At 46.3% G+C, this 24,902-nt stretch overlaps 1 protein-coding gene across 7 annotated transcripts in view; it reads left to right on the forward strand.

The window, feature by feature from the left end:
* The first annotated feature begins 19,447 nt into the window (after positions 1–19,447).
* The window catches only part of TMEM229B (transmembrane protein 229B), a 43,388-nt gene continuing 37,933 nt past the window's right edge, over positions 19,448–24,902 (forward strand). The window contains exon 1 of one of the 7 annotated variants that reach the window (XM_071213857.1): positions 19,448–19,571. The gene's annotated coding sequence lies outside the window, so the exon portion shown is untranslated. Of the gene's footprint in view, positions 19,572–19,596; positions 19,812–20,045; positions 20,160–21,334; positions 21,571–24,902 lie in introns of those variants that run through there. The other 6 variants (XM_012519187.4, XM_004477297.5, XM_058293234.1 and 3 more) reach the window with 6 other exon arrangements.

A 24,902-nucleotide genomic window follows, 5' to 3' on the forward strand; every position in this document is an offset into this window, starting at 1 on the left:
GCTGATGACAGACCCAAGATGGGAGGGAGAAGAATCTTTTTGCTACCCTCACCCCTTTGCCAGAGTCAGTTCTGCCTGAGTTCCCCACTACCTCATCTCAGAGTTGTACTAACTACGTGGGAAGTCTGATAAACCAGAGTTCTGCTCATATATTCAATACACACTTAGTGAATACCTTTTGTGCCAGGATGGGGCCGGGCAGGGGGCCAGGGCAGTTGAAGGTGACTCTGTCCTAGGCATCTGGCCCCATTCTGTGTTCTGCCTTGCAGGACCTCTTATGTCTCTTGGCCTTCCCTCCTCTAACTGGCTGCTTTGCCTGCAGGAAGAGGCAGCCTAAGATCTAGGGAGGGATCCTACACAGGCAGGGCTGTGAGGGGAAGTTCTTGCTCAGTTACTCCTTTGCTCTACGATCTTTGAACAGTCTCAGCCACAACTCATGCCTTTGTTTTTTGTTTTTTTTTAAGATTTATTTTTTATTTAATTCTCTCCCCTTCCCCCTCCAGCCCCCAGTTGTCTGCTCTCTGTGTCCATTCGCTGTTTGTTTTTCTGTGACCTCTTCTATTCTTATCAGCTGCACCGGGAATCTGTTTCTTTTTGTTGCGTCATCTTGTTCTGTCAGCTCTCCGCGTGTGCAGTGCCATTCTTGGGCAGGCTGCACTTTCTTTCGCGCTGGGCAGCTCTCTTTATGCGGGGCGCACTCTTTGTGCGTGGGACTCCCCTACGCGTGGACACCCCTGTGTGGCAGGGCACTCCTTGCATGCATCAGCACTGTGTGTAGGCCAGCTCCACACGGGTCAAGGAGGCCCGGGGTTTGAACCACGGACCTCCCATGTGGTAGGCGGATGCCCTATCCATTGGGCCAAGTCTGCTTCCCTCATGCCTTTGTTTACCCAACTGTAAAAATGAGCAGGACCTTAATGGTTGCTCTCCTTGGCCTAGGGATAGACAGTTGATGGATACTTCACAGGGGCGATGATCTGGGGAGTGGAGGGTTGCCTCAGTACAAAACACTGTCCTGGCTGGGATGAGAAATGCTGGATGGGAATTGAGGAAACTTTCTCACACACATCCGGGAGAAGGTCAGTCATTTCGAGGTACTCACTCTAGTCTCCTAATTGAAAAAAAAAATCAAAACCCATTTAAGCCAATATTTATTGGCTTAAAGCTTACTATGTTCTAGACACCTGTTAACACTTTATAAGTAATTATCTTAATTTATACAGTTCTCTGGGGCTGAAGCTATTTTTATTTCCATTTTATAGATAAGAAAACTGAGGCTCACAGAAGTTATGTGACATGGCCATGGACAGGGAACAAGGAAGTGGTCAAACCAGGACTCAAACCCTGCTCTGCCCTGACTTCAAAGACCATCATTTTAACCACTGCATTCCTGGGGCTTGCCTTGGCTTCAGAAACACCCGCATTCCCCTGTAGGGTGTCTTCCAATCCTAATGGTCACAATAAGAGTGAGCAGACAAGTATCTCAGAATTCACAGAGAAGGGGAAGAAGGGAAATACATGAGAGAATGGGTGGACCCAGCTATGCTGCTCCAGATCCCTTCCTTCCCGGGGGTTTTAGGGTGAAACCAATAGGTCTGTTATCTTCGGGATTTTACGAGAAGTTTCAGGGCTCTCATCTTCTTGGACTCTCACTTTGCTTGTTCCTTTTTTTTTTTCTTTTATTCTCCCCCTTGCTGCTTTTTTGCTTGCTGTCTGCTTCTTTTTGTCCATTTGCTTTTTGCTTGTTTTTTTGTTGGGTCACCTCGCTGAGGTGGCACTCCGAGGCGCTTGCAGGCTGGGCAGCACTCCACAGTGTCTAGGCGAACCTGCCTCACAAGGAGGCCCCAGGACGTGAACCCAGGGCCTCCCATATGGTAGATGGGAACCCAACTACTTGGGCCACAGCCACTTTCCTTTGCTTATTCCTTTTTGTGAAGTGAGGTTAGTCCTGTTGACTTCTGCCTTCTGAAAGTTAGATTTGAGGCTGTTGCTGAGCGCCACCTAGTGGTCAGGATGCTTGTTTGTTTCCTTGAGCTACACTGAGCTCACTGTTGCTACTCATAGCCACCCCTAAGGCCAGATCCTTTCCTTCATGCTTTGGTCACCTTGATAATGTGGTGGTTAATGGGACTTTAAGCTCTGCATAAAGTGGAGACTTTAAGTTCTGTATACTTTGTTCCTGTTCAATTTTGCATAGTTTCAGGCAAGGGAACTGGAAAAGTTAGTGGCAGTAAAAGACAAGGGTGAGCCCACAACTGTTAATGGAAGAGTTGGTATTCAGAATCTCATCTATAGGACTCCAATAGTCATTCTCTTTGTCACTGTTTTGTACTGACTCCATCCTTCATTTACCAGATGGGAAGACAGAGGCCTCACAAAGGGAAGTGATTTAGTGCATTGTGCCCAAGAGCCCTGAAGCAGGTATCCTGACCCCTACCCCAGTCTCTATGCTGTCCTCCAACATGAATGAATGCTGAGAAAAGTGTGAAAGCCAAGATGAAAAAGACTTTTGTACACCCCGATCAGGATGGCAGAGTGAGAAGCTTCAGGGCTCTGTCTTCCCAAAGAGAACTGGCAGAAATCCCTTTCTCAAAGCCCCAGAAAAGAGTTAAAGGATTGCAGCAACAGGGTGAGTACTAAATTAAGAAAAAGGCATCTTAAAAGCAGTAGGATCATGAGGAGCCCTGGTTGGCCTTCCCCCATCTACTCAGCTCAATGCAGAGATGGCCCACATTCCCAGTTCTGGTCCCTGGTCCTGGTTCCAGAGGGAGCAGAGTAACCATCACGCACATCCTGGGAACATGCGTGTCTGGCCAAATCTCTCTGGTGGTGGCCTGAAAGACTAAACCAGGATACTCCTTATCTAAGTTTGCCATCCCAGAACTTACCCGACATGTAGACAGCAGATTACAGAGGGAACATTTCTATCAGAGTAAATGGGGGAATTCCTAGGGTTACATGCACATGCCCAAGAAAAGATGCATGTGCAGAAAGGATCAGGGAGGCCCCTAAGCGTTGGCCTGGAACTATTCTCTAAACTCATGGAATAGATAAGCCTTAAGGAGAAAACTTAAATAGGTCTCTATTCAAACACTCTTCTTCAAGACTTATGTGAAGACTGGCAAAGGTATTTTCTTTTTTTTCTTTTCTATTTCTTTTTTTGTTAGCTCCTGGCATTCATGGAAAATTCTGTCCTAACACTTGCTGGGTATCACCTTAAGGAATAGATACTTCAAAGACTAAATTACAACAACAATACAGTAACATATCAAAATGTCCAGGTTTCATCTTTTTTTTTTTTAAGATTTATTTATTTATTTCTCTCCTCTTCCCCCTACCACCCCAGTTGTCTGTTCTTTGTGTCTATTTTGCTGTGTGTTCTTCTTTGTCTGCTTCTGTTGTTGTTAGTGGCACAAAAATCTGTGTTTCTTTTTGTTGCATCATCTTTTTTTAAAAAAAGATTTATTTATTTATTTATTTATTTATTTATTTCTCTCCCCTCCCCCTGCCCCAGTTGTCTGCTCTCTGTGTCCATTCGCTGTGTGTTTTTCTTTGTCCACTTCTGTTATTGTCAGCAGCTCGGGAATCTGTGTTTCTCTTTGTTGCGTCATCTTGTTGTGTCAGCTCTCCTTGTGTGCGGTGCCATTCCTGGGCAGGCTGCACTTTCTTTTGTGCTGGGCAGCTCTCCTTACGGGGTGCACTCCTTGTGTGGGGGGCTCCCCTACGCATGGACACCCCTGAGTGGCACAGCACTCCTTGTGCGCATCAGCACTGCACGTGGGCCAGCTCCACGTAGGTCAAGGAGGCCCAGGGTTTGAACCATGGACCTCCCATGTGGTAGATGGACGCCCTAACCACTGGGCCAAGTCCGCTTCCCCAGGTTTCATCTTAAGTGTACAAAACATACAGAAAAACAGGAAACAATGGCCCAGACAAAGGAGAAGATTAAAGCATCAGAAACCATATATGAGGAGGACCAGACCTGGAAAACACCAGACAGAGACTTTTAAAATGATCCTAAATATGCTCAAAGAACTAAAGGAAAACATGGAAAAAGAACTAAAGGAAATCAGGAAAACAAATAGGTGAGCACAAAGAGACTATCAATTAGAGAGTTGAAAATTATGAAAAGGAACTAAACAGAGCTGAAGGCTATCATAAAAGAAATTAAAAACTCCCTAAAGGGCTGGTAGAAGAAATAATCAGTGAATTTGAACATTAAACCATTGAAATCATCCCAGCTGAGGAGCAGAAAGAATAAAGAATGAAGAAAAGTAAACAGAGCTTGAGGAATCCATGGGACACCATCAAGTTTACCAACATATCCATTATGAGAATCCCAGAAAGAGACAACACAGAGAACGGAACAGAGAGAATATTCAAAGAAATAATGGCTGAAAAATGCCCAAGTCTAATGAAAAACATGTATGTACACATACAAGATGCTCAACAAACTCCAAGCAAGATAAACCCAAATAGACTCACACCATAACATATCATAATCAAGCTGTCTAAGGTCAAACATAGAGGAGTCTGAAAGATGCAAGAGAAGAGCCATGTGTCACGTACAAGGGAGTCTCAATAAGATTAGGTGCTGATATCTCATCAGAAATCATGGCAGCAAGGTGGCAGTGGATAATACATTTAAAGTGCTGAAAGCAAAAAAATTACCTTCCAAGAAGTCTATACCCATTTTGAAGTCTTTCAAAAATGAGGGAGAGATTAAGACATTCCCAGTTAATACAAAGCTGAAGGAGTTAATATGTAACTTCACTTTTTTTTATTTCCTACAGGATTTAAAAGGAACTTGCATAAAATGTAAAGATTTATCAGTAGTTTTGGACTCATAATATATAAATATGCAATTTGTGACAAGAACTACATAAAAATGGGGGGATGGAGAGGTATAGGAACATAGCTTGTGTATATTATTGAAGTTAAGTTGGTATTAAAGTAAATGAGGCCCACTGGATGGAATGGAGGAGAGTATGGGCCATGATGTGGACCATTGTCTATGAGGTGCAGAGGTGCCCAAAGATGTACTTACCAAATCCAATGGAAGTGTCATGATGATGGGAACGAGTGTTGTTGGGGGGGGGGGAGAGGGGGGATGGGGGGGTGGGGTTGAATGGGACCTCACACATATATTTTTAATGTAATATTATTACAAAGTCAATAAAAAAAAAACAGAAAAAAAAATAAAGTAAATGAGACTTGTTTTAGGTTTAGGATGTTAAATTTAAGCCTCATAGTAACTATAAAGAAAATATGAGAGAATATGCAAAAGCTCATAGAGACAGAAATTAGACTACAGGTTGCTGGAGTGGGGGATGAGGAATAAGGAGTTAATGCATTAAGAGTGTAGGGTTTCTATTTGGGGAAAGGGGAATGTTTTAGTAATGAAAGGTACCACAACTTTGTGAATGTGATTAATTCCACTAAATGGTAAGCTTGGGAATGTTGAAATGGGAAATTTATGTTATATATATGTTCTCACGCTTTAAAAAAAAGAGCAACATTGTTTAAAGAGACAATGACAATTAAATGCAATATGATTATGGATGAGATCTAATGGAGGAGAAAAGGCTCAAAAGGACATTATTGAGACTTATGAAAAAATTGGAATATAGATGTAAGCTTTATGTTGGTGTTATTTCTTGAACTTATCACTGCCCTTAAGGTGGTTACATAAGTGAATATCCTTGTTCTTAGGAAATACACATGGCAGTGTTAAATGTAGAATGAGCATAATGTATAAAACCTATCCTCAAGTGTTCAGAAAATGGGTTGATAAATAGACAGATGAATTGATAGATGGATAGATATATCTAATCATACAGCAAATGTGGCAAATGTTAAAATTGGTGGATCTGAAAAAAATGATGGATCTAGTACCAGGAGGGATAGGGATATTTGGAGTTCACTGTATGGGTTTATACTATTTTGTAACTTTCCTGTAATTTTGAAAGTATTAAAAAAAAATTAAGACCAGGGTGATGTAGGGAAAGATGGAAAGAATGTTTTTCCCTTCCCAGCTCCAGAAACCTGACTCCAGGCAATGGGGACCTCCTCCTTGGTGCACAGCACAGGACCTTGGGTAGCTCATTCTGGGTATCTTATCCGGACATGCCACGTGGGCCAGGAATAGTTAAGAGACTCTCTGCACAAAGCCAAGCTGTGAAGTAACGATCATCTTTGCTCTACCACAGATGAAATGATGGGACACAGAGCTGGGACCAGACTGCTCAAATTACAGCAACAAAGGAATCCATGTATTGGGAACTTTGCTCTGTGAAAGTGAGCTTTGGAGTTATCACAGAGGTGGTATGGGCAGTGCACCTTTCCAAAAAGGAATTCTTCATTTCCTGATTCTGAATTTCTTGGTCCAGGCACAGAATAGGGAATATTAGTGCTTTTTACTTTACAAAGTGGGCTCAAAAGTTTGTAGACTTGAATTGGACCCACCGAAAGGAATAGAGATGATAGACATTTCTCATACATAAGAAGAGAGGTCAGTGGTGGGGCAGACCAGGCAGATTCCTAGGATTGGAAACAGACAGGCATTGCTCTGGGAATTATGCATGACTACTGCTTCTTCTAGACACTGCATGTTGCCCCATTAGCCATTGGGAAAACTGTCAAATGGCTTCTGGAGTGAACTGATCCTGAGAGCAGGAATTTCTTGGGAATAGGCAATCAAGCTTGTACATCAACAAAAGAACAAAAGATCCTCCTGGGAAGAACATGGTTCTTTTGGGAAACAAAATTTTAGTGTTCAAATAATCCATTAGGATGTTTCTGAAAATAGTAATCTGTATAATTTTGGAAGTCATTTATAGTTGTAGTGATCACTAAGAAATTTCTTACAATACCTTATAGGAGAAGGCTGAGGGGGGCTTAAAAGGATTGTATTGCCCCTAATATTTATAGCAAAATAAAAGGAAAAGAAGGATACAATCTACATCTCCATAATTTGGGACTTATATAAAATAAATAAATTATGACTATGATTCATTTAGAAAATAAAATACTATTTAGCCATTAAAATTTATGAAGAATTATATTTATGGACAAGGAAAATGTTCATTACTTAATGTTGAGTGAAACAATTTCCAGAATAGTATGTATAAAATGATATATTTTATGCAAATCTGTGTATATATAACAATATGTATATCTATACATACAAATATATGTGGATGATTTTTTCCCCCAAACATTAACAGGGATTATATTTGGGCATAGAAATTTGGTATAATGTTTTTACTTTCTGCTTTCTTGTTTTCTATATTATGTGAACATTTTCCAATGAGTATGAATCATTTTTCTAATAAAGCTATTTAAATGTTTTAAAAGTATCGATCTCATTTGTAAGGTAGAAAGCTGAGATTCAGGGAAATTGAGAACTAACTCAATAAAACCACAGCCTGCCAGTCAAAGAGCCAGGATTTGCCCTCATATCTTCCCATGCCTCAAGTTTAATATCAACCCTTGAGTCATTGTCTCCAACTGGCCTAGATACTGAGATACTGGGAGAGATATACTGGCAAGTAGGGGCCTGTTTGGGTGTTTTGAGTATCAATGTTCAAATCAGAGGAGACTCACATGCTTTTGATAGTGCCTGGATCCCTGTTACCTCTTCAAAGCAATTAAGCTATGACCACAACAGCATTACTGGATTTCTATTATACAGCATGTTCTTGTGGTCTGGCATTTGTCCTGGTGTTGAGGGAGCAGCACAAGACTGGGGACAGAGTTAAGTTGGGCTAGTTCTAATCCAAGCCTGTATCCCCACAAAAGAAGTCCTTATCCCTGGTATCTGCGAATGTGACCTTATTTGGAAATAGGGTCTTTGCAGATGGAATCAAGTTAAAATACGGTCATCTTGGATTAGGACGGATCCCAAATCCAAGGACTAATGGGTTTATAAGAGAAAGGAGAGGGAGATTTGGTTACAGAGACATGGAGGAGATACACAGGGAAGAAAGCCATGTGACAACGGAGGCAGAGATTAGACTGCCGGGAACCAGCAGAAGCTAAGAAGATGCAAGGAAGGGTTGTCCCCTAGAGCCTTCAGAGGGACCATGGCCTTGGAGACTTCCAGCCTCCAGAATTGAGAGAGAATAAATCTCTGTTGTTTTAAACCATTACGTTTGTTATATTTTGTTACAGCAGTCCTAGGAAACCAATACAAAGCCCATTTCATATCCTGCAAGGAAAATGACGTTTTCAGCCATTTTCCCTCTTGAGGAAAGGTGGAACACAAAGCCGGTTGGGTGCAGTCCAGAGGCCTCACTGCCTAAGGTTCTGGGCAGGAGCAGCACGGCGAATGATTTTAAGAATGAAGTCCTGAGCTTCTTCCTTCCCAATACCCTTCTGCACTCCTGAGATCCAGCCACATTGGTCCACACCCCCTAAATGCAGCACCAGAGACCCTGATGGCCCTCAGCATTCTTAGAGCCCAGGGTGTCACCTGGCTCCAGTCAGCCTGGTGAAAAAGTGACAGTCAGGACAGGTTCCAATGTCTTCCTAGAAGATGAACTTGAATTTAAATGTTAAAAGCTCAAGGACATGATATGGTATTAACCTCCCATCATACACTACAGGGCCAAGAAGAGGTCCCTGAGCCACTGGTTCCCTTTGGAGCCATTCTGAACACAGACATATTAGTTCCAGAGCACAGGACTCATCCCCAACTTGTTCTTCTTTTGTGTCATTGAAAAGCCTCCTATTCTTCCCTCGCTGTCCTTAGAGCCCTCTACTGTATTCTCTGGGGTGGTCACAGTGCAACATGCCTGACATTACTGGGCAAGGCAGGGAAAAGTTCCACTGAAGATGGAATTCCCAAATCTGTATCCTTGCTGAAGAACGTAAGAGAAAGCAGACCTGGACTTAAGCTGTGGGAAAGAAAAAGGGGGAAAGAGCCTTTTGACAGAAAGAAGAGTGTAAGTTTGCAAATGCCAGTCAATATTGAGGCAAAGCTAGAGAGTTGACTTGACAAATTAAGAGTGGTGGAGATATAGGAAGTGGATATGGCTCAACTGATGGGGCATCTGCCTACCATGTGGGAGGTCCAGGGTTCAAACCCAGGGCCTCCTGGCCCATGTGTCGAGCTGGTCTATGTGCAGGGCTGCCACACGCAAGGAATGCCATGCCATGCAGGGGTGTTGTCTGCGTAGGGGAGCCCCACACACAAGGAGTGCATGCCGCAGGGAGAGCCGCCCAGCACGAAAAAGCACAGCTTGCCCAGGAGTTGTGCCGCACACATGGAGAGCTGATGCAGCAAGATGAGGCAACAAAGAAGAAACACAGATTCCCAGTGCCGAAGAGAATGAAAGCGGACACAGAAGAAAACACAGCAAATGGACACAAGAGAGCAGACAATGACGGGGTGGGGGGGGAGGAGGGGGGTAGGGGAGAGATAAATCTTAAAAAAAAAAAAAAGTGGTGGAGATAAAGCCTTCCCTTGGAAAAAGTTCCAAATTAGAACACAAATAATCACAGCTCTTCTTCTACACAGCAGGTGAGAATTTAAAGCAGTCACTCACTTGGAGCATAGGGTAATGCTTTGTTATGAACCATCTTGTATTGTTCTCTTATTCCGTTATGTATAAGTCTCAGTCTTTGTTACCTGTGTGACCCTAATTCCTTAGCATGGAATATTCATGGTTGTTGAATTGAGTAACAAGTTCCTTGAAGTCAGGAGTCCAGTGGTAGGCAAGAGAGACACTAAATACATATTTATTAATTCATTAGCATCTGAGCCTAGTAGGACCACCTCAACTGAACTAATTCCCCAGACAAGAAAAGGCATCAGCAATTCCTCAGGCTTAAGCGGTCTCTCCTGAAGGTGGCAGAGTTGTCCTAGAAGGTCCAGAACAAGGATGGTAAAAAGAGTAGAGATAGATTTTACCCTGCTTTCTTTGATGCCCTCCAGTCTCCATTCCCATGCTCCCACGCTGGCTGCCTCTCACCCATCTCCCGTGGGAGAAACCTTTTGCCTCAGAGCTGTATCTACAAAAAGAAAGCTTTTCCCACTCCTCCCAACCAATGACCTAGTAAGGCCAGACCTTAGGACTTGCATGAGATATTGTGAAATTCTTACCCTATTAAGGTTGCCAAGTCCCAAGTTATAGCTTCTGCAATCACTGTGACTGGCTGAAATTTCTCTTTGAACTGATACAGTGAAGTTGGGACAGGCACATAGTGTCCCCCCGGAGGGAAAGGCGTAGATAGCAGCATAAAAGCTTTTAGTTGCAAAGCCTTCTCATAACCAGGCTTGCCTTAACAATACCCTTTTGTCCCTCCTCAGAAGACTAAACTCCTTGCAAACTGGCAAAAGGAGGCATGAAGGGGTGGTGGCCAGCTTGGAGTTTAGTTTCTAATCTCCAGGACAGAAATTCTTTTAAATGTGCCCCCAGCACCTGGGCTGAGTGCTGAGTCGGAAATGAGAGCAGGTGGGGTGGAGGAATGGGATGTTGCGGGTGTCTCCCCTTGATTCCCAAATTTCGTAATCGTCTCTGTCCCCCATAAGATTCACAACCTTCATAATTAGCTACATACTAATACGTATGTTGTGAATAGTTTCCATTTGTGTTCATATTTTCACTTTTCTTCTCACATTGGCCTTTCCCCCACCTTAATTTACGGCTAGTCTTATGAACCTGCACTAATTTTCAGAGCTGTCTTAATGCACATACATTAAGGTCTTAATGATTTACGGATGGATTCACATTATCACAGAATCATGAGTTCTTCATTTTCAGGCTCAAGGTGTTCATGAATTCTGCATAGTTCTTATCCATTGCTTTTTCTTTTTGGTGACTGAAAATAGAGATAGGCCATGACTTTTAAATACCCCCAAAGTAGGAAGACACAAATTATTCTGAGAGCTCTGTGAAAATACACATCCCTCTCCTACCCAGAAATATGTAAAAGAAGCCTGATAAACCTGCAGTCAAGCTGACAGTTTTCCTGGGACCAAATGCCTCGTCTTCCTTACTAGCATCCTTTTCCACCCTGCAGTGGTATATTGTCAACACCCAAGGACATCTTTAATAACCTTTTGCACTTGTTTCCACTATCACAATTCACCCATTCCTAAACATAACTCATGGCTGGGCGAAATCTACAAGAAGTCTGCCTGTCTCCAGCTCTGTACCTACCCCAGCCAGAGAAATTATATTATTCAGCAAATTATGCCTCCGTGTCCCACTACCTCCTGCTGCTTTCTCAAGGCTTATCTGTTTCTCTCTTCACCTTTTAACATAGTTGAGAACCTTATAGGGATACTGGCTCAGGTACAAATTCCCTGTGCTACTTGCTTACCCCATGTGATGGACATTTGCTGTTTGTGGGCTGCTTAGCATCTTTCCCACCCTTTTGTAACAGCACCTTGAATTCCCTCTCCCTGCTTACCTCTCACTTGTGATTAGTGGTACTAGTACGGCTCTATATCAGGGAGTCCTGCTGGATCTCTCCTGGCCAAAGGGTGGGTGCTTGGCTCAACTTCTGCAAATTTGACTTATACACTTGAGCAGGAGTAATAACAAGATAGAAGCTTAGTTGCTCTGGGAGCAGAACCCTGAGGGAGACTTTCAATTACTTCCCATTCCTTGGTTGCCCACTGTCCTGGTCCTAACCGCTTCAAATCTGGTTTGCCAGGATTTCCTTCAAATATGTGAGCCACCTGATCATATCTTCCAATAAATTCCTTTAAATTTTAAAAAATGGAGTTTTAATTTTTTTAAAAAACACTTTAATTTTTTTTTTAAGATTTATTTTTTATTTATTTCTCCTCCCTCCCGCCCCCAGTTGTCTGCTCTCTGTGTCCATTCGCTGTATGTTCTTCTGCGACAGCTTCTATCCTTATCAGTGGCACGGGAATCTGTGTTTTTTTTTGTTGTGTCATCTTGTTGTGTCAGCTCTCCATGTGTGCAGCGCCATTCTTGGGCAGGCTGCACTTTCATGCTGGGCGGCTCTCCTTATGGGGCGCACTCCTTGCGCATGGGGCTCCCTTATGTGGGGGACACCCCTGCATGGCACGGCACTCCTTGCGCACATCAGCACTGCGCATGGGCCAGCTCCACACGGGTCAAGGAGGCCCGGGGTTTGAACCACAGACCTCCCATGTGGTAGGTGGACGCCCTATATGTTAGGCCAAGTCCACTTCCCTTAAAAAACACTTTAGATTACATAAATGTTACATCAAAAATATAGAGGGACTCCCATATACTCCAACCCCTCCCCCTCCCACATTTTCTCCATCAGCATCTTTCATTAGTGTGGTACATTTGCTACAATTTTTTTTTTTAAGAATTTATTTATTTATTTATCCCCCCCTCCCCCCCGTTGTTTGTTCTCTGTGTCTATTTGCTGCATCTTGTTTCTTTGTCCGCTTCTGTTGTCGTCAGCAGTACGGGAAGTGTGGGCGGCGCCATTCCTCGGCAGGCTGCACTTCCTTTCCCGCTGGGCGGCTCTCCCTACGGGGCACACTCCTTGTGCGTGGGGCTCCTCTACGCTGGGGACACCCCTGCGTGGCGTGGCACTCCTTGCACACATCAGCACTGCGCATGGGCCACCTCCACACGGGTCAAGGAGGCCCGGGGTTTGAACCGCGGACCTCCCATGTGGTAGACGGACGCCCTAACCACTGGGCCAAGTCCGTTTCCCCATTTGCTACAATTGATAAACACATATTGAAGCATTACTACTGAGCATGGCTGGTCTCTAGTTCACATTATAGTTTATACTTTGCACCACACAATTTTATAGGTTTTGACAAAATGTATAAAGTCCTGTATCTGTCATTGCAATATCATGTAGAATAATTCCAATATACCCCCCAAATGCCCCATGTTGCACCTATTCTTCCCTCTCCCTCCCCTCAGAACCTCTGGTGGTCACTGCTTTATATCAATGTTATAAGTTCTTCCATTGTTAGAATAATAATAAGTTTACTTTAGTCCATAGTTGCATTCTCCCCTTATGTTTGTTCATTCCTCAATCTTGAGGATTTTGGGATGGTGATGCCCACTCTGTTTCTGATTGAGAGGGGGCTTATGTCCCATGGAGCGGATAGATGGAAATCCATCCATTGTTTGCAGTTGTAGATACTCTCTGTTTATTGGGATGGGCATTGTCCATCATCATCCTTTTGTTAGTTATCCTGTGTGAGTCCGGTGAACTGGAAAGTAAGTGTTGCAGCTCTGTTGAGATTCAGGGCTAAACCGGCACATGAACAGACTGAAGATTTAAGTCTCTGGGACATATATTTAATAAGTATAGTGCTAATTATAGGTTCAAATAAATAAAAATGGCATAAGAGCCATGTGTCGGGAAGTCATAAATGAGTCTAACTCTGTTACATTGGGGAACATCTGTTCCAAGGTAAGATCCACTGACAGGGTGCCACATTCCTGAGATTGTCTGCTTGACCTTTAGTGTCTAGATGTCTCTAGATGTCTCTAGATGTCTAGATGTCTCTAGAGCCCTCAGGAACCCCACTGCTTGGGGCACTGTTTACTGTGGCAGTCAGTGAGAGCCTCCTGAGAGAGTACAACCTCTGGAATGATCTCCCGACTCACATTGAAATCTCTTAGCCATAAACACTCATTTGTATTTAATATTTACCCCTTTTGGTCAAGATGTTTTTCCAAATGCATCACTAGTTGGTGCTTGGCAATAATCCCTTGGTGCCTGGGAGGCTAATCCCCAGGAGTCATGTCCCATGCTGGGGGGAAGCTAGTGAGTTCATATACTGAGTTTGGCTTGGAGAGAGGTCACATTTGAACAACAAGGAGGCTTTCAGGAGCACTTAGGCAATATATAATACTAGGCTAAGTTTCAGTATCACAAGAATAAGGTTTATAAGTACAACCATAAGTATAATCAAGAACCTGGTATAGTGGTCTGTCTTCCTTCTCTAGGGACTGCCCACATTCTTTAGGCAGAGGGATTCTGGCTACTCTATTAAAGAATGTAGCAGGACTTCCCAGGATGGGAATTCAGTATGTTTTCAGTTATCGTGTGGGTCTCCACTCACTGAGACAACACCCTGTGATCGCTTGAACATATTCATATTTTATAGAGGCATGCCCCAGGTGCACAGCTACCCACACATCTTCCCATCACCAACACCCTACACGAGTGATCCTCCCCTGCCACAGTTGCCACCTTTCTGTAACCCAAAATCTTCCCCAAAACAAAGACAAAAATAAACAAGTAACAAATAAAATACAAAAATAAAAAAATAAGTAATTTTTTCTTTGTGGCTTTCATCGTCATAAGATATATACAGTGACAATTTCTTCTATATGTTCCCAAAGTGTCTCATTTTTTTTCGCTTTATTTTCAAAGAAGCTTTAGGTTACAGAAAAGTCATATGTAGCAAATATAGTGAATTCCTATTCTCCCTTTAGATTTAAGATAGCTAAAGTCAGTTTCTGTTGCTTGCAATCAAAGAATCCTGATGATACAGGTTTATACTCCTTTCCTTGGTCTCTATGCCCCTTCCTTTCCTATTTCAAAAAGGAACCATTATAAGGAGATTCTGCCAGTTTTCAAATTCCAGTGTGTTATCTTGACCTCCTCTTTTCCTGACAAGACCAGGCATATGCACCCCACCCCTATTTAACCAGTTCTCTCATATCCAGCTTGTTTTCCTATAAAGAAGGTCCAAATATTTCAAAGTCAGTATTGCATTTGATTTCAATGTTTCCTCTGTTTTCACCTTTTCTCTTTCTTACCACAGCATCTGGAATAGGTTACATGTGGTCTTCTCTTGGACTCCAATTTCCATTCTCAGCTTGCCTCCCAGAGCCCTCCTGATCTGGCTGCAGGCCCAGTCCCCCCGCTGAAATCATCCTTTTGAGCCACATCTCTCCTGACTTGTGATCAGAGGGCAACCCCCAGGGAACCAGTCCTAACATGTATAAAGAAATCTTTCTGATTCCCTTTAAAGATTTATTTTTTATTTATTTCTCTCCTCCCCCCCACCCCCACCCCAGTTGTCTGCTCTCTGTCCATTCGTTGTGTGTTCTTCTGTGTCTGTTTGTGGCACCTGGAATCTGTGTCTCGTTTTGTTGCGTCATCTTGCTGGGTCAGCTCTCCGTGTGGGTGGCGCCATCCTGGGCAGGCTGCACTTTCTTTCATGCTGTGCGGCTCTCTTTACAGGGCGCACTCCTTGCACGTGGGGCTCCCCTATGCGGGGGACACCCCTGCGTGGCAGGGCACTCCTTGCGCACATCAGCACTAAGCATGGGCGGGCTCCACACGGGTCAAGGAGGACCAGGGTTTGAACCTTGGACCTCCCATGTGGTTGGCAGATGCCCTATGCATTGGGCCAAATCGGCTTCCCTCTGATTCCCTTTAAAAGTCATCGAGAGAATTACTTATGGGAAACGGACTTTGGCCCAGTGGTTAGGGCGTCCGTCTACCACATGGGAGGCCCGCGGTTCAAGCCCCGGGCCTCCTTGACCCGTGTGGAGCTGGCCCATGCGCAGTGCTGATGCGCGCAAGGAGTGCCGCGCCACGCAGGGTGTCCTCCGCGTAGGGGAGCCCCACGCGCAGGGAGTGCACCCATAAGGAGAGCCGCCCAGCGCGAAGGAGGGAGCAGCCTGCCGAGGAATGGCGCCGCCCACACTTCCCGTGCCGCTGACGACAACAGAAGCGGACAAAGAAACAAGAAACAAGACGCAGCAAAAAGACACAGAAAACAGACAACCGGGGGAGGGGAGGGGAATTAAATAAAAATAAAATAAATCTTAAAAAAAAAAAAAGAGAATTACTTATGGTGGACAAGAGCGACCCTCTGATGGATGGTTTGTTTTGGAGGAAGGACAGAAAAGTTCTTGTCTTTCAGAAAATATATATAGGAACCTAACATGTTCGATGCACTTCAGAGACTACAAAGATACCTGAAAGCATCTCCTTTTCCTGTCTGGTGGTAGAAAGGAGATGTAAAGAGAACTAACATTAACTTTCTACTGTGGCAGGGACTTGACATGACAGTGCTGAGCTGCTGCCAATTATTAACTATTTCCTATGTACCTGGCACTATGCTAAACACTTTCCATGCACCATCTTATTGATTCTTACAACAACCCTGGGGGTTGGGTATTATTGCTATTGCCATTTTGCAGATGAGGAAATAGGTTCAGAAAGGTGAAGAACTGCTTTAAGATATCCAGGTGGGACATGGAGTCTGAACTCAAACCTAGGTCTGCCTGTGGTCCATGTTTGGCCCATTCCACCTAGTTGCTCTACTTGCTTCAATGAGACAAGAAGGCAAAGGAGGGCTGGAACCTTCTGTGTGTGTCAGAGCAGTGGTTTGTCCCATGGAATCTCCATCTTGAATCTGTACTTGAGACACCAGAACTACTATTTCTTTGGAGTAAAATCCTGGGGACCACTCATTGCTGCAGATGCTATTTTTAGGTCTGCACGTGCAGCAGACTGCTCTGCTCTGTATACACCTGATCTCTGTCAGAGTCGCGGACCCAAAGGGTATCGGGAATGAAAGACAAAGAGAGATTGGGATCAGGGGATCTGAGAGCATTGAAGCCTCAGGCTCATCAGACAAGTTTATTAATCTCAGGGGCTTCTTTATATACCCCAAGCAATCATGAGAACCAGCAACTATCCTAGCTAACTATTCCCATTACCTCAACCTGTGTAACACAATGGATCAAATGCTATGATTATAATTCAAAGTACAAAATTTCAATGTTCTATTATATTATTGAGAAAATATACCCATAAATCTTGTTGCCCAGGTTGTCCCATTCTACCTAGTCCTCATTCCACCTGAATGTACACATCTCCTTGCTATATTTATGACCTGCACGTATAGCTATGCAGACAGCATGACTCAGTGGTCAAGGAAGTAACTTGCTTCTATGGAAACAGCATGCCTTTGTTTCCCACAGATCTTTTTTGACATCTTGGTGCAGATGGAAAGGACCCTGGGTGGAGTACCAGAAGACCTGAGTTTGAACTTCACTTTCCCTTTATTAGCAATGTAACCTTGACCAAAGCACACAACCTCTCTGAACTTGGTTTCTTCATTTACAAAATGTGGTAAAAATAGCTGCCCTACTGAAAGAGAAAAGATATTCTAACTGTAAGGTACTATATAAATAAAAAATTTTATTTTTTATTAGAATAGTTGTAGGCTTATGAAATATCATGCAGGGAGTAAAAAGACTATATAAATTTTTGTTAGGAAAAATTATCCCTGATTTAAGAAGGCGTGAAAACATTCTCCCAGACCATGGAGTTAAGTCTGTGGGAAAGCTGTGTAAGAAAGAGACTGTTGATGCCAACCTTGTTTCCTGGTTCCTAACCCTTCTTTCTGAGTCTGTAACTGGCAACTTGGCTTCTATACTAGGGCTTAAAGCCGCCCTTCTACCCCTAGAAGGATTTTGGATCTGAGCATATAGGCCAGAATCCTCAAACTGGGTTTAAGAGTAATGTACCCAGAGACCCTTGCTCTTGACCTATGCCTCTTGCCTTGATTCATCTTTAAGGGGCAAGGTTTCCATGGTAACCAGGGTTGCTGTTCTGTGGCTGCCTGAGGACCATGGGACTATCAAGGTCACAGTTCTGTCACTATAAAACTAGCCCCTGGAAATGATTCAGGTCACCCCACTCTTTGTATGGTTAAGGAAGTTGAGGTGGGGGTGGGGGTGACACAGTTAGGGCAGGGCTGGGTTGAGAATTCAGCCAGGGCTGCATCAGGATTTCCAGGCCTATAGGCACTTATATCTTGGTGGGCCCCTTCCTCCATTAAAAACAAACAAATATGATATTTTACTAATGTGTTGGTATAGGACAGATACATTAATATTATATATGAAAACATTTTCTTCTACTTCAAAATTCATTTTTTCCCTCTGATTTTAAGAGCAATTAAAACATTTTTGCAGGCCCCTAAAAGAGTGTAGTGTGACTCCTGTGCCTAATTGGAGAAGTCCGCCCTGAATTTAGCTCTCCTGCTTTTACTCATTATGCTTTCCTCTGTGCAATGCTGCCTCCCACAGCCCGGAGACAGCCGAGCCCACTGCCAGCCACAGCTGGAGAAACGGAGCAGAACTGAGCCCCTGCGGCAAGGGGGCACAGAGGAGGTCCCTCTCTATCAGGTGGGCTTTGCTACCAGGCTCACCAAAGTGTCCTTGAGAGGACCATCGGCTGCCTCTCTGACAGTGTCCTAGGGACAGCCCACGTGCCCACCCACCTCCCTCAGTCGTCTCCCTTCTCCCTGCCTTACCCCCAGCAGGAAAGTTTCCTGTTATTGAAAGCCTACTGTGTGCTGGGTACTTCATGTCATCACAATGTACTTATAAGTAGGTGATATCATCACCATTTTACAGAGGAGGAAACTGAAACTCCAGGAAGCTAAGGCTCTTGCCTCCGACACCACATGGCTGTGTACTTCCTCTACCGCGCTGAGGAACCCAACCTAACTCCAGTCAGTCAGCCCCAGTGCTTTTCTTCTGAGAAGACTGGCTTGACTCTGGGAATGGGCTTAGAACTCCCTGTCGGCATTTCCCACCCCCAGTTTGGGATGCATCTTTGTTGATCTTTGAATATCCTGGCCAGGGACACAGGAGGTTGATAAGAAGACCCATGACCCCTTTAGGCAACCAGTGGAAGATACAGGATCAGATTAAGTTCAGATGCAGGAAAGCAACCCAGCTTCTTCCTCAGAGTGGGGCAAGGTCAGCTGAATAAACCTCAGGTTCCTTTTCAGGCTCTGCACTGCTTTGGACCTCTGAGTACTTTTTGTCATTGTGGTATGTCATAAAAAGGGGGAGAAGGCTGCAGACCTCCCCCCACCTTTCCCTCTCTCTTCAGGTTGGGAAACAGCCATCAGACCCCTCAGATTACACTTGGGCACAGATAAGGTCTGTGACTATTAGAAAAGGGTGCCTCATCTGATGGATTTTTTTTTTACAAAAGGACACATTCAGGAAGCCTATAAATTAAAAAGATGCCATTTCCTCTCACCGGGGATCTCGTGCCAGGGCCCAGGCTTGGTGTGAGTGTGGAGGCTGGCTTTCACTCCTGCTCCACGCTCAGCTTTCTGCAGGGCCTGGATGAGGGGCCCGTAACACAGCTCCCCACACTACATATCCCAGAATCTCCAGGCTTTCCAGATGACACCCATTATTTTCCACCTCCCCAAAGAAAAATCTAGATTGACTTCAAAAAGAAGGTATTTTGTTTAATTTTTGCATTATTAACCAAGGTGGTGGAGCTTGGAAGATCAGGCCTTGCCTCAGGCAAATTCCTTAGGCCTCAGTTCCTCGGTAGAGGTCGTGGGACAGTTAACAAACGCCTTTGCATGAGGATGGCTGCTTCAGTGAGTGCACAGCTTGGGCGCACTGCTGCCACATAGTGGGTCTTCAACACCATGTGGCCCTGGCTCTAAGGAAGCCGGTGCCTCCATAATACCCACGGTGGATGTGGTACACGCGGTACCCAGAAAACCTATAATCACCGAGGCGGTGGTCCGGGATAGTGCTCTCCATCCGGCTTCTGCGGACACTTCAAACGCAGGCGGGGAGCGGGTGAGGGGCAGAAGGGGGAGCAGGAAGGGTCGAGGAGCCCAGCGCCGCAGCCATCTGCGTCGCGGCTCCGGCCGCAGGCGCGCTTCCAGGAGCCCGGAGCGGGTCGGAACCCCGGGCTGCGGGAGGCGGCGGGGACGCGGGCCAGGCGAGCGAGCGGGCGAGCAAGGAGTTAAGCCGGGCCAGGGGCAGAGCGACTGTCAGACGCGAGCATGTGCAGTCTGCACCGCATCCGTACTATGGGTGAGTGCCGCCGCCGCCGGGGGCTCGGTTCCGCCGGGGCAGCGGCGGCTGCAGCCCCCCGGCCGCCGGGCCGCCGCGGCGGGCGCCGGCACACAATGCGGGACTAGGCGCGGCGCGGGAGGGCCGGGCGGCGCGGGGGAGGCTCGGCCGGCTACCCGGCGCGGGGGGAGCCCGAACGCCGGCGCGTGGGGGCGGGGAGCAGGCGGCGCAGGAGAGCGCCCCGAGTCCCGGCGCGGGAGGAGGAGCGGGAGCGGGAGCGAGCCGAGCACACGGCGCTCCTGGCGGCACCTGCGCCCGGCTGGCGGCCGGCCCTGCCCTGCCCCTGCCCGCGGCCCCGGCCCCGCACGGGTAGGTGCCTCCAATGCCCGCAGAGAGGCCTTTCCGCGGTCTGGAGAGGTGGCCGTGCCCGGCGGGCAGCCCCGAGCGCGGGGGAGCGGGCGATGGAGGAGGGGATGGGGAGACGGGGCGACCCGGCTGGGGGGCTCTGCCTCATCCCGCTTCCTCTTTGCTTTCGGTTTCGTAGCGGCGCCCCGGCGCGGGAGCGAGCCGCAGATTAGATTGTGCTCCCGGACTTGGATTCCCTACGGGGGATGGGCGCCCAGGGGGGCGTGTTGGGGAAGGGGGTGCACCTTGGCAACTTTCCCCGCCCGAAACAAAGGGGCATCGGGGAGAGGCGAGGGAAGGGACCAGCCGGAGGTTTCGGGCAGCGGAAGGTTGCCACCCCCCTCTTCCTTCCTCCGGGCGGTGAGCACCCCGGAGGCCGCCTCGAGAGGGCAGAGGGGGGCGTTAGTCCGGATTGGACCTGGGGAGCCTGGGCTTGGGCGTGAGAACCACAGACCTTCCTGAGTTTGGGCTGAGGACTTTTCCTGCAGGGGAGGGAACTGTGCCAAAACGACCCCTGCTGCAGCCTCCCCAGAGGGCACGGGAAAACTGGGTGATGATGGACAGTACACCTAGGTGGCTTCTCATCCCCGGGTCGGGGCCCAAGGGCCCAGCCCCATTTCCCTGACCGCCGGCTCGTCATCTGCTCTCCCTGAGCCCTGATCCTCTGTGGAAGATGCAGGGTTGGGATGGGGACCGTCACAGCCCTGTTCCTGGCAAGGACAGGGAGGTGTTGGCCTCTTTCCCAGGTGCCTTCCTTTCCCTCTTTCTAAGCCCAGTCAGAAACTGACCCCCTTCACTTCTTTCCCTCCCTTTCCTGGACTTCCTTGGGGGTACCTTGGTTGCCTCAGGTATGGAGCTTGGGGTGGCAGTTGTAGCTTCCCGCCCTCCCAGGAGGAAAAGAGCAGGACCCCAGGGAGTTTTAGTGCCAGTGTAACCTTGGGGGCTTTGCTCACCAATTCTGTGTTTGCAAGCTCCCTAGTAACTGGTACTCTGGCCTTCAGGCTTGGGTCATCTGGAGGCCTGGATTTCTCTTTGCTATTCCAGGAAGAGGGGTCAAGGGGAGGGTGGAGTGGCCTGTCCTGCGGGTGGTACATTGCCCTTCTCTCTAGGAAACAAATACCCCAGGTTCCAAGTCCTTGGCCCTTGACCTTGTGTCTCCAGGAATGAGGCTCCTCCAGCCCCCAGATGGAAGCATGTGACCGCTGGTTCCCATCCTGTGGCAGGACTGCCCCCTTGCCTTTCTTAAAGGGCAGCCCTGCAGGAGCCCAGTTTTGTTTCCCTGACTGCAAGGCAGGGCTACATCTACTTGGTTGTGGAGACAGAAGACACGGGAGGCAGTGTCTCTCCTTCCTGCTCCTGTGAATGAACTAATGATGTGAGTGACTGGGCTGGAGGGTGATCCTGCCAGGACTCCTTCCTCTAGAGGCATGGGGAATGGGGGAGGGTGGGTTGAGATGAGGCTTAGCCCCCAGGCTTGATATTTGGGGGGACAGAGATGGGCACATGGGGGAGACAACTGGGGCTGGACCAGCTTGTCCTCAGAGGGAAATGAGTTGATTCAGCATTAACTTTGATCACTTAAGGCACAGGAATAGGGGAAGTTCCAGGACCGGAAGGGGTAGCAGGACAAATGAAGTCCCCTGAGCTATAGATCTGTCACCCTAGAACTTGTGGCTGAAGTCAGATGTAGGGCCAGATCAGAGATCACCGGCAGACCAGCTTCTAGGGATCTTTCTCTTCTAAATGGGCCACATTGATTATGGCACAATCCCCCACTGGGTTATCCCAAGCTCTTTATTCAGAGCTGAGGATAATGATGTGAAGACCTGACCTCTCCACTCCCAGTGGTGAGAGAAGGGGCTTTACCATGAACTCTTCATCAAATGTACTGATTGTAAGATAGGAAAATGGTACTCCCCTGACTCCCTCTTTCAAAGTGATGAGGCATGAATTTTTACATTTATAAAGTGATTTAAGAGCCTCAGGTCCTTGGATGAAAGATGCTAAGTAAGTTCGAGAGCATTATACGGTGCTTATTTCAGTTGTGTCAAATTTGCATATTGCTTCTAAAGGGATAGGTGTCATTTTACAAGAAAGGACTAAATTACAGCTTTTGTGATAGAGAAGCTCAATGTTGGTTTTAAAAGTGTAATTATTATCAGAAAAGCACTTGCTGCAGCACTTCAGCACCAAGTGTTTTTCTGTCTGTCTCTGCTCTTCGGGCATCTTGGACCTCCCTTCCTGGTAGGATTTTTCCTAGTAGATGGTATCTGGTCTTGGACATTGGTGACGGCCGCCTGTTCCAAGCTCTGAGGAGGGTCTCCAGTGATCTTGGGGACTCCAGTGTCACAGATCTAGACCTGTGTAAGGACAGTAAGGTGAGGCAGCTTGGTCTTAGCAGCCACCGTATCAGATCTGGCTGTCCTTGAGTGAAGGAAAATCTAACCCTCCCTCAGCTGGCTGTTTTCAAATTAATATCCCTTTCCTCTCCTCCCTTGCCTCTGAGAACTTACATACAAGGTGGCTTGAGTTTTATATTTTCTTGTAGGAATATTCCTTTTAAGGCGTGGATAATTTCTGAGTTGGCAGACTCTCAGCTCCTGTTGTGGCAACACCTGGCTGAGGAGGGAGTATTGGAAGGGATTCTGATATTCTGAGCAGAAAGGAGCTCAGCCTTTCTGGTCAGGTCTTCTGCTTAGTCTACCACTTTTCAGAAATCAGAGGCTTTGTGTTTGAAAAGTAAAGCTGATTCCTGGGGAAGGGGTAGGAGGAGGCACCTGTGGTTACAGTGTCCTCTGAAGGAAACGGAGTCACATTGAGAGTTAGGACAGTGGCTGTGGTATGTGTGAATGTGTGTTGGGGAAGTTCTTCTTTTCTGGGATTTAAAAGCGTTTAGAATCAGGTGCAGAGGAGAACGTTAGGTTATTCTTTTTCATTATGAGATAAAGATGCTCTGTTAGAACTTAGGTTTCCACATGAAGAGGACTGGAGCTTGTGTTTGGTTCAAGATGTCCGCTGCCTCAGATTTTGAGATGTGGGATACTCATCTGTGATTCAAGGAAGGGGAAGTGGATTTAAACCCTGGTTACATGTTTGTAGCTGGAACCGAGACTGAGTAAGTAACCCATCACAATACCAGAATAAAAAGGAGGGCCTTTTCCTGTCACTTTGCATATGTCCGTCAGACCACAGGTGTGGACTTTTCTGCTCTCCTCCTCTTTAAGGCTGTGTCTGTGCAGTGCTCATTTTAGCACCAATTCTGCTATGATTTCAGTTCCATGCCTCTTCAAAGGATGGTTCTGAATGCAACCTTTCATTCTTCTCCTATGCTGGCTGGGGCTTCTACTTCTGGGCTGAGTCACTTACCAATCCAACAACTTGAGGTGAATCCAAAGTCATCACCAATTCCATTTTCACAACATCCAGCTCCCCGCTATCCTTGATCCAGATATAAAGGCAGACTGAAATCTTTTCAGGGCCCTTGCTTCTCAGTGTGGCTGGTATTGTCAAAGGAGTGGCATCCTTGAAATTAGTGCAAGCATTCTTCGTGGGCAGGACTCCAGCCTCCGATTGCTCCTTCCTGCTGCTCCATCCTCTAGAGGCATGGCAGTTAAAAAAAAAACAACCAAAAGCCTTGTCCTGTCCATTCCTGACTTCCTGTCACGTGCTCTAGTAGATATGAGGGTGTAATCAGAGAGAGCCTTTTCTGCTGCTCCTTTCCTCTTTCTAGGCCCAGCATTCAGGAATCCTGCATTAGCCTCTTCTGACTACTTTTACCATTGGACTGGAATGCCTTCTAGCTCCTACATTCATTCATTGTTTCATTTTAGTTTTTACGAGCACCCCTATCATATGAGTTTCTAGAATGTTCCATTTCCATGAGAAAGTCACTCAACCTGACTTTAGTAAGGGCTTGACACCAGCCCCGAGGAGCTAGGGATTGCAGCCAAGAAGGAGGTTGAAGGGCCACAAAGAACGGATTCTTTTCTTAACTTCTGAGGGTGATTCATGCCTCAAGATGAAATGTGCTTCTTGGGACTCCATGGTTTCGTCACTTGTACAGCCACGGCAGGGCTAGGCCTTCTTGTAGGGAGAAGCCCACCTCTCAGATTAGTAACTGCCATTTTTGGGAACGCTGATGGGGACCTGTTTGTAGCCCTTTGGCAATGCCCATCTCCTTTTTCACAGCTGTCCTTGGCCAGGCTCCATACTAGTACCTAGATCTGCCCTCCACCCCCAATCAAAAAGTCTTTCCAAAGCCAGAAGGAAGGTGGGCCGACATTGGCCTTATTTTCTCCTACCTTATTAAAACAAAGATGGACAAGAAATATTGTCACCCACTGGGCAACACCAGCAGCATCTCCAGATTTCTGCCATCAGCAATGATGTGACCTTATACTGACCTGTAGATGCCCTAACGCTTTCAAGAAGCCTGCACAATTTCTAGCACATGGGGAGTACTTATTCCGTCATCAGCTGTGCTACTTGGATGTGATCAGATACCCAGATTTCTAGGTCATTGGATAATGATGGTGTTCTTGTGGGAGCTGGTGGTTGGCAAAATCTTTACGAACCAGGAAATCTGGGGTCCCTTCCTAACAGACTCACTTATGTGACCTTTGACAGCCCATTTTCATCCTTTGAGGCTTACTTCCACAAATGGAGCTTTAGCTGCCTTCAGTGATAATAGCAATAACAATGATAACC

Source organism: Dasypus novemcinctus, chromosome 3 (assembly GCF_030445035.2).
Source record: "Dasypus novemcinctus isolate mDasNov1 chromosome 3, mDasNov1.1.hap2, whole genome shotgun sequence".
Classification (NCBI taxonomy): Eukaryota; Metazoa; Chordata; class Mammalia; order Cingulata; family Dasypodidae; genus Dasypus; species Dasypus novemcinctus.